The 9,833-nt window shown below is 44.4% G+C and overlaps 1 long non-coding RNA gene across 1 annotated transcript; it reads left to right on the top strand.

Annotated features, from left to right (window-relative positions):
* The first annotated feature begins 668 nt into the window (after window positions 1–668).
* Window positions 669–7,906, top strand: LOC144582136 (uncharacterized). The gene is made up of 2 exons (XR_013534196.1): window positions 669–750; window positions 7,191–7,906. It is a non-coding gene; the product is annotated as an uncharacterized LOC144582136 (long non-coding RNA).
* Window positions 7,907–9,833: the final 1,927 nt, after the last annotated feature.

Below are 9,833 nucleotides of genomic sequence, written 5' to 3'. Positions count from 1 at the left end.
ATCCATTAGAAACAAGTCTTCATCCATTCAAGTTTTATCATGAGATTACAGCAATTCTGCCACATCTCCAGGCTCCGTTTTTAGTTCTCCTATTTTTTCCACAACATCTGTCACTACTTCCTCCACTGAAGTCTCAAACCCGTCAGTCATCCATGTGGTTGGAATCAACTTCTTCCAAACTGCTAATATTGATATTTTGGGCCGGGCGCAGTGGCTCAAGCCTGTAATCCCAGCACTTTGGGAGGCCGAGATTGGTGGATCATGAGGTCAAGAGATTGAGACCATCCTGGTCAACATGGTGAAAGCCCGTCTCTACTAAAAATACAAAAATTAGCTGGGCATGGTGGCGCATGCCTGTAATCCCAGCTACTCAGGAGGCTGAGGCAGGAGAATGGCCTGAACCCAGGAGGCGAGGGTTGCGGTGAGCCGAGATCGTGCCATTGCATTCCAGCCTGGGTAACGAGCGAAACTCCATCTCAAAAAAAAAAGATATTTTGACCACCTCACATGAATTGCAAGTGTTGTTAATGACATCTAGAATCCTTTCCAGAAGATGTTCAATTTACTTTGCCCAGATACATCAGAGTAATGACTATCTATAGCAGTATAGCCTTATGAAATGTACTTCTTAGTAAGATGTGAAAGCTGAAATGACTCCTTGATCCGTAGGCTGCAGAGTGGATGTTGTGTTTGCAGATACAAAACCATTAATCTCCTTGTACATCTCCAGCAGAGCTCTTGGATAACCAGGTATGTTGTCAATGAGCAGTAATATTTCAAAAGAAATCTTTTTTGAGCAGGTCTCAATAGTAGGCTTAAAATATTCAGTAAACCTGCCTGGGCACGATGGCTCACGCCTGTAATCCTAGCACTTTGGGAGGCTGAGGCAGACCGATCACTTGAGGTCAGGAGTTCAAGACCAACCTGGCCAACATGGTGAAACCTTGTCCCTACTAAAAAGACAAAAAATTAGTCGGACATGGTGGTGGACACGTGTAATCCCAGCTACTTGGGAGGCTGAGGCAGGAGAATCGTTTGAACCCAGTAGGTGGAGGTTGCAGTGAACCCAGATCGCACCACTGCACTCCAGCCTGGGTGACAGAGTGAGAGTCCGTCTGAAAAAAAGAAAATTCAGTAAACCATGCTATAAAACAGATGGGCTGTCATCCAGGCTTCGTTCCATTAATAGGGCACAGGCAGAGTAAATTTAGCACAAAGTGTCTTGGGAATTTCGGAATGATAAATGAGCACTGGCTTCCACCAGATGCCTTACCTCATAACAAGAGTAAGCCAGGGCAGGGCATGGAAGCTCACGCCTGCAATCCCAGCACTTTGGGAGCCCAAGGCAGGAGCCCAGGAGTTCAGGAATTTGTAGAGATAGGGTCTCACCAGACTGGTCTCCTGGGCAACATGGTGAGATCCCATCTCTACAAAAAAATTTTACAAATCAGCCGGGCATGGTAGCGTGTGCCTGTGGTCCTAGCTACTCGGGAAGCTGAGGCAGGAGAATCGCTTGAGCCCAGGAAGTTGAACTGTGTTTGTGCTACTGCACTCCAGCCTGGGTCACAGAGCAAGACCCTGTCCCAAAAAAAAAAAAAAAAAAAACCCAAGAGTAGGACTGTCCTTTGAAGGTTTGAAACCAGGTTTTGACTTCTCTCTAGCTATGAAAGTCCCAGATGGCATCGTGTTCCAATAGAAGGCTTTTTCTTTTCTACAATGAAAATGGTTAGTGTAGTCACCTTTATCCATTATCTTAGGTAGATCTTCTGGATAACTTATTGTAGTTTCTATCTACATCAGCACTTGCTGCTTCACCTTGCACTTTTTTTTTTTTTTTTTTTTTGACAGTCTTGCTCTGTCTCCAGACACCAGGCTGGAGTGCAGTGGTACAATTTCGGCTCACTGCAACCTCCACCTCCCGGGTTCAAGCAATTCTCCTGCCTCAGCCTCCCGAGTAGCTGGGATTACAGAAGCTCACCACCACGCCCAGCTAATTTTTATATTTTTAGTAGAGACGGGGTTTCACTATGTTGGCCAGGATGGTCTCAATCTCTCGACCTCATGATCCACCCACCTCGGCCTACCGAAGTGCTGGGATTACAGGCATGAGCCATCGCACCGGGCCCACCTTGTACTTTTTTATGTTACAGAAATGGCTTCTTTCCTTAAACCTCATGAACCAACCTCTGCTAGCTCCGGACTTTTCTTCTGTAGCGTCCTCACCTCTCAACCTTCACAGAGTTGAAGCCTGAGGGCCTTGTCTGGATTAGGCTCTAGCCGAAGGGAATGCTGCGGCTGGTTTGACCTTCTATCCGGACCACTAAAACCTTCACCTTATCAGCAATAAGGCTGTTTCACTTATTCATGTATTCACTGGAGTAGCACTTTTCATTTTCTTCAAGAAACTTTCCTTTGCATTCACAACTCAGCTGTTTGGCAGAAGAGGCCCAACTTCTGGTGTATCTAGGCTTCTGGCATGCTTTCCTCACTAAGCTTACTCCTTTTTAACTTTTGATTTAGTGAGAAAGATGTGCAACTCTTCATTTAAACACTTAAGAGGCCATTGTAAGGTTAGTAATTGGCCTAAATTCAATATTGTCAGGGAACAGGGAGGCCCGGGGATAGACAGGGTAAAGGCTGGCTGGTGAGGCAGGCAGAACACATACATTTATCTTTATTTTTTTATTTTTGAGACAGAGTCTCACTCTGTTACCCAGGCTGGAGTGCAGTGGGCATGATCTCAGCTCACTGCAGCCTCCACCTCCTGTGTTCAAGCGATTCTCCTGCCTCAGCCTCCTGAGTAGTTGGGACTACAGACACCTGCCACCACACCCGGCTAATTTTTGTAATAACACACAAATTTATCAATTCAGTTGGCCATCTTATACTGGTGTGGTTCATGGCACCACCACCTCCCCCCCCACACACACACAGAAATTACAATAGCATCAAAGATCACTTATTAATCCCAACACTTTGGGAGTCTGAGGTGGGCGGATCACAAGGTCAGGAGATCGAGATCATCCTGGCTAACGTGGTGAAACCCCGTCTCTACTAAAAATACAAAAAATTAGCCGGGCATGGTGGCGTGTGCCTGTAGTCCTAGCTACTCAGGAGGCTGAGGCAGGAGAATCGCTTGAACCCGGGAGGTGGAAGTTACAGTGAGCCAAGATCGTGCCTCTGTACTCCAGCCTGGGCGACAGAGAGACTCTATCTCAAAAAAAAAAAAAAAAAAAATTACTTATCCTCATAACAAATATAGTAATCATGAAAAAGGTTGAGGCCAGACATGGCTCACACCTGTAATCCCAGCACTTTGGGAGGCTGGGGTGGGCAGACTGCTTGAGCCCAAGAGTTTGAGACCAGCTAAGGCAACATGGTGAAACTCCATTTCTAAAATACATACAAAAAATCAGCTGGGCATGGAGCTAGTACACATAGTCCTAGCTACTCAGGAGGCTGAAGTGGGAGAATCAATTGAACCTGGGAGGTTGAGGTTGCAGTGAGCAGTGCTTGCATTACTACAGTCCATCCCGGGCAACAGACTGAGACTCTGTCTCCAAAAAAACAGTCTGGAATAGTCCAAGAATTAACAAAACATGACAGAGACACGAAGTGAACACGTGCTGCTGGGAAAACAGCACTGATGCACGGTTGCCACAAACCTTCAATTTGTGAAGAACACAATTATCTTTGAAGTACAAAAAGGAATGCCTGTAGCCTGTATTAATTCTCATTAACCCCAAGATAGGTACATCATTACACCACCCAGGTTAAAACAGGAGTTACTTTGACATAACGACTTTAAGGCCCAGTTGATTTGTGAAAATATCACACTTTCTCATTTTCTCCAATTCAGCAGTCTATTTGTCCTGGCACGTCACCCCCACTTCACGTCAGCTTTTCTCTCATAGTCAAATAACTTTATTACTTTCTGGCTCTAGTCTCCACTGCGGTTGTCTACATGTGCCTCCACTCTTAATTTTCCTGTAGGCACATGAAAGCATGGAATGGCTTCAAGTGGGTTCAAGCATCTCACTTAGATCTTTTTTGAGACAGAGTCTTACTCTGTCTCCCAAGCTGGAACGCAGTGGCACAATTTCAGTTCACTGCAACCTCCCCTTCCCAGGTTCAAGCGATTCTCTTGCCTCAGCCTCCCAAGTAGCTGGGATTAGTTACCTGCCACCACGCCTGGATTTTATTTTTGTATTTCTAGTAGTGATGGTGTTTCATGTTGGCCAGGCTGGTCTCAAACTACTAACCTCAATGATCTACCTGCCTCAGCCTCCCAAAGTGCTGGGAGCCACCACACCCAACCCTGACTTGTATCTTCTAGCACACTCATATCCGATACATTTACATACAGAATGTTTATTTTTTATTTTATTTTTGAGACAAGAGTCTTGCTCTGTTGCCCAGGCTGGAGTGCAGAGGCATGCTCTCAGCTCACTGCAACCTCTGCCTCTCACATTCAAGCAATTCTCTGCCTCAGCCTCCCAAGTATCTGGCAATACAGGCATGTGCCACCATGCCCGGCTAATTTTTTGTATTTTTAGTAGAGACAGGGTTTCACCATGTTAGCCAGGATAGTCTCAACCTCCTGACCTCGTGATCCGCCCACCTTGGCCTCCCAAAAGTGCTAGGATTTCAGGTGTGAGCCACAGCATCCGGCCTCTAGAACATTTATTTTAGAAACTGGTTTTCCTGTGTTTTTACATTATTGTTAAGGCTTTGCATTTACATCTATAATCCATATAGAAATGAATTTCACTTCAGAATTGTCAAGGGTCATTACCAAATATTTTATTTTACAAAAAAAGGGCCCATGTCTGCTAAGAGTCAAGACCACTTTCCCTCTCTGAGCTTCTTGAATAATGGGAGATAACTCCAATGTCACAAGGTTGATGAAAAAAGCACCATTCACGTGCTTGGCGTCTGTTAACTCCACTTCAGTTTCCTTCCTATCTGGTTGTTTACTTTTTCTCTCCCACACCTTGCTCAGGGGATATCCCCAGTACTGCCAATGAGTGTGTTTAAAAAAGGAGCAAAGTAAAGCATTTTCTGGTGACAAGTATCATCTGGCTGTTCAGTGACACAAAGGCACACGCCCAGGCAATGCTGGTAGTTTCCAGTCTAGCATCACAGCCTCTAGAGAAACAGAACCAGGGCACCATTCCCAGCTAACTTAGGGAGCAAAAACAAGGATGGGCAGGTATGATTAGGGAGCAGGGTCCTAGGCTGAGGGCACAAATGTGGCTTATTTCCTATCTAGGGATGCCTGGGGGGAATTAGGGTTAAAAGGCAAACAGCAGGTCAAGGTATAGACCCAGATACTAAGGAGGCTGAGGCAGGAGGAGTTCCCTGCCAGCCTGGGCAACATGGCAAGACCCTGTCACTTAAAAATAAAAAAAAAATAAAAAAAAGATTATAGCTTCTTCTAAAGGAAGCAGAGGCAAAATTAATGTAATTTGGGCCAAGGCTAAAGACTGCAGCCTGAGACACACTTCCAGATTGCCTTGGAGGGTACTCCATCAAGAGAGAGGCTCAAGTTTTTCCAGAAAAAAGGATGAATCAAAAGACGGGTGATTACAAAAGTTGTTCATCAGGAATTCTCATTGGTTTACAGAAATAACATTGGTTAGTGATTGGCTATACACTACTGTTGAACTACAGGATGTATGGCATTTTATGGCTACTTGGCATCACAGTCTAGAACCCATATGGCAAGTGACTTCAAGAGGTAATTATTTAGCTCAAGGCGGGAGTGAAGACAGGACTTCGGTTAAAAGCCCACAATTTAAAAGGAATCACAGTCCTCAGATAAAGTTATCCTCTTTCCTTAAGACAGACTAAATCAAAGTGATCAACTGCACCTATGTGGGATCAGAAACAGACTTTAATCTTGACTGCCCAGGCCAGAATACAGTGGCACGATCTCACCCAGACTGGAGTGCAGTGGCACCACCTCCTCTCACTGCAACCTCCACCTCCCAGGTTCAAGGGATTCTCCTGCCTCAGCCTCCCCAGTAACTGGGATTAAAGGCACATGCCACCATGCTGGGTTAATTTTTTTATTATTTTTAGTAGAGGCGGGGTTTCACCATGTTGGTCAGGCTGGTCTCAAACTCCTGATCTCGAATGATCCACCTGCCTCAGCCTCCCAAAGTGCTGGGATTACAAGCATGAGCCACCATGCCCAGCCAAGGTTATTGGTTTTCTAAAGCTTGCCAAGTGATTCCAATGTACAGCAAAGAGCAGAGAAAACACCATGAATACCCTGTGAAGTATACTGTTATCCCCCAACTTTTCCAATGAGGACACTAAGGAAGTGACTTGCCCTCGGCACACAGCCAAAAGACAAACATTTGAACTCAAGGCAGCCTAATTTGAAAACCCATTTTAAAAGAGCTAATTGTCCTCAAGGCAGCCTAATTTGAAAACCTATTTTAAAAGAGCTATCTAACAGTTTTAATCCACACCATCTTTCCCACTGCCTATCCCTTCAGAAGCCCCTTTCTTGACATATGCCCATACTCCCTTATCCACAAATGTCCCTCTTGACCTTGGACTATTCAACTCAGTAGTATCCCTTCCACACTCTTCCAAACCCAGTAGCCTCCCAAGTAGATGAAATTACAGGCACCCGCAACTATGCCCAGCTAATTTTTTTGTATTTTTAGTAGAGACAGGGTTCCACCGTGTTAGTCAGAATGGTCTTGATCTCCTGACCTCGTAATCCACCCACTTCAGTCTCCCAAAGTGCTGGGATTACAGGAGTAAGCCACCGTACTTAGCCCATAAATGCCTAACTTTTAGAACATACAACTACATATGAGTTGACATAAAAAAAAGAAAAATACATCTCTTAACAATTTACCTCTATAAAAGACTGGAGGAGAAAATTATTTTCCAATGTTTGTAAAATTCACGTTTTTTACTATGAGCATGCTTTATAATTGAAAAGACATGCTCTAAAAAACAAAAAAAAGACATGCTGACAATCACTGAGGGCAAAAAAAAAAAAGTCACTTTATGATTGGGATAAGTTAAAATGTAAAAAAAAAAAAAAAGTTAAAATGTAATGGAAGAGAAAACGGGGGTTTGGAGTCAAGGCTGGCCTGCGTTCTAAACACTTTGCTTATTTAGTAGGACGTGTAATGCATAAGGAACATTTTCTGCCCTTTTAACAGATAACCTCGGGCTGCGCGGAGGCTCACACCTAATGTCAGCACTTTGAGAGGCAGGCGAATTGCTTGAGGCTCGGAGTTCAAGACAAGCCTGGCCAACGTGGCAAAACCCCATCTCTACTTTAAAAAAAAAATACATCTCTGGCCAGGTGCGGTGGCTCACCCCTGTAATCCCAACCCTTTGAAAGGTCGAGGCGGGTGGATCACCTAAGATCAGGAGTTCAAGACCAGCCTGACCAACATGGAGAAACTGCATCTCTACTCAAAGTACAAAATTAGCCAGGCGTGGTGGCGAATGCCTGTAATCCCAGCTACTGGGAGGCTGTGGAAGGAGAATCACTTCAACTCAGAAGGTGGAAGTTGCAGTGAGCTGAGAACACACCATTGCACTCTAGCCTAGGCAACAAGAGAGAAACTCATCTCAAAAAAAAAAAAAAAAAAAAACCAGGTACCTCTCAAGTGGTTCAACAGCACATATGAAAATGGCTCCACCAAAAAATTTTTTTAAAAATCCTTTATCATTAAAAAACAAAGAAAATGGCTCTTCTCTGGGAGAAATTATCAGTCATTACTTCCTTTCCTGACCCCTCCTAACTGTCTTCACTGAAATGTCCAGCACCCTCAAAGGCAGATAGTTACAATGATTCGGTTCCTAGCCCTCTTGACAGTGTTGTTCATCCACTCCAACTTAAAAAGCACATGACTTCTTCTAAACTCACTCTTTGAGGACAATTTCATGTCAAATGGATTGCTATATATTGCCAACTGAAATCTAACCAGGACTGCCAGCTCAGTCAACTTCTCATTAAACTCCAAGCAGCCAGAATGAGCGAGCCAGCCATTTAGTTCAGCACTGTACTCTAATACTCCCAACTTCTTGGCTTTCCTGTCAGTATGAAAGCTGGACAAGTTATCTTATACATGCTTGTTCAAATACATGGCTAAAGCAAAGTTTAAAACCATCAGATCTGGACCCACTTCAAACTCATGGCTTAAAAAATAAACCGTTTTACCTCTAAACCCTAGTGCAGTTTACATTCTCAATTGTTTCTGCCTCTAAACCTGTATTTTATGATTAAGGCATTTATTTCTTCCTCTTACCTCAGATTCGTTAGTCTTTCCTTACCATTTTTAATGTGAGCTCTGGAATTGGGATGGCCAGTTGCAGTGGCTCATGCTAATCCCAGCACTTTGGGAAGCCAAAGCTGGAGGAGTATTTGTGCGCACCCTGGGTGACAGTGAAATCCCATCTTATAAAAAAAAAAAAAAAATAGCTGGGTGTGATGGTGTGCATCTGTCACCCCAACTGCATTGGAGGCTGAGGCTGGAGGATCACTTGAGCCCAAGAGGTCGAGTGAGATAGGACAGTGCCACTGTACTCCAGCCTGGGTGACAGAGTAAGAATGTACTCCCCACCAAAAAATTTAAAATTAAAAAACTGGGATGAGGCCAGACATGGTGGCTCTTTGGGAGGCCAAGGCAGACAGACCTCTTGAGGCGAGACCAGCCTGGCCAACAGGATGAAAGACCATCTCTACTAAAAATACAAAAATTAGCCAGGCATGGTGGCACATATGTGCTATTATGGCAGGAAAATCACTTGCAGTCAGCTAAGATAACACCACTGCACTCCAGTCTGGGTGATAGAGTGAGGCTGTCTCAAAACCAACAAACAAAAAAAACTGGAGTGAAAGAATGAATTGTTAAAGGTCAACAGCCTAAACTTACACTGCAGTCAAACACAAAATTATATAGGTTTTTCTTTCTAGATACTGAGCTGGTGTCGTGATATATCACCGTATCCCATTCCTAGGTGCTTGGGTCATGGACTTTGACATGTGGGAAAGACATCAAACAAATGACAAATTGCTATTCCAATTTGTAAAGTACTTTCATTGAAAACGTAACATGGGTGGTTTTATCTAAACTAAAAACAAATGTCCTTATAAGATTCCGGTGGCAGAGAGCCAGCTGGATGAGGTTTTTAAGTTACCGGTTGGCTGAGCTTAAGATTTACAATGGTTTCCCAAAGGAGTTATTCTTTCAAAAACTAAACTTCTAGGCCGGTCGGTGGCTTACACCTGTAATCCCAGCACGTTGGAAGGCAAAGGCAGGTGGATCACTTGAGTTCAGGAGTTCAAGACCAGCCTGGCCAACATGGTGAAACCCTGGCTCTAATACAAAATTAGGCAGGTGTGATGGCACAACAAGCCTGTAATCCCAGCTACAGACTTGGGAGTCTGAGGCAGAATTGCTTGAACCCAGGAGGCGAAGGTTGCAGTGAGCAGGGATCGAGCCGCTGCACTCCAGTCTGGGTGACAGAGACTACATCTCAAAAAAAAAAAAAAAAAAAATACGTTAAGAAACTTCTAGGTCTCAAAATTTACACATTCTTTATTTTTCGTGGAGACCGGGGTCTCACTTTTATGTCACCCAGGCTAGAGTGCAGTGGGGTGATCTCAGCTCACTGCAACCTCCACCTCCCAGGCTCAAGCAATTTTCCTGCCTCAGCCTCCCCAGTAGCCAGGACTACCACAAGCGCATGCCACCACACCTGGCTAATTTTTGTATTTTAGTAGAGATGGGGTTTCACCATATTGGCCAGGCTGGTCTCAAACTCCTGACCTGAAGTGATCCACCCAACTC

This window comes from Callithrix jacchus, chromosome 4 (genome assembly GCF_049354715.1).
Source record: "Callithrix jacchus isolate 240 chromosome 4, calJac240_pri, whole genome shotgun sequence".
Taxonomy (NCBI): Eukaryota; Metazoa; Chordata; class Mammalia; order Primates; family Cebidae; genus Callithrix; species Callithrix jacchus.
This window is presented reverse-complemented; position numbering and strand designations above follow the sequence as displayed.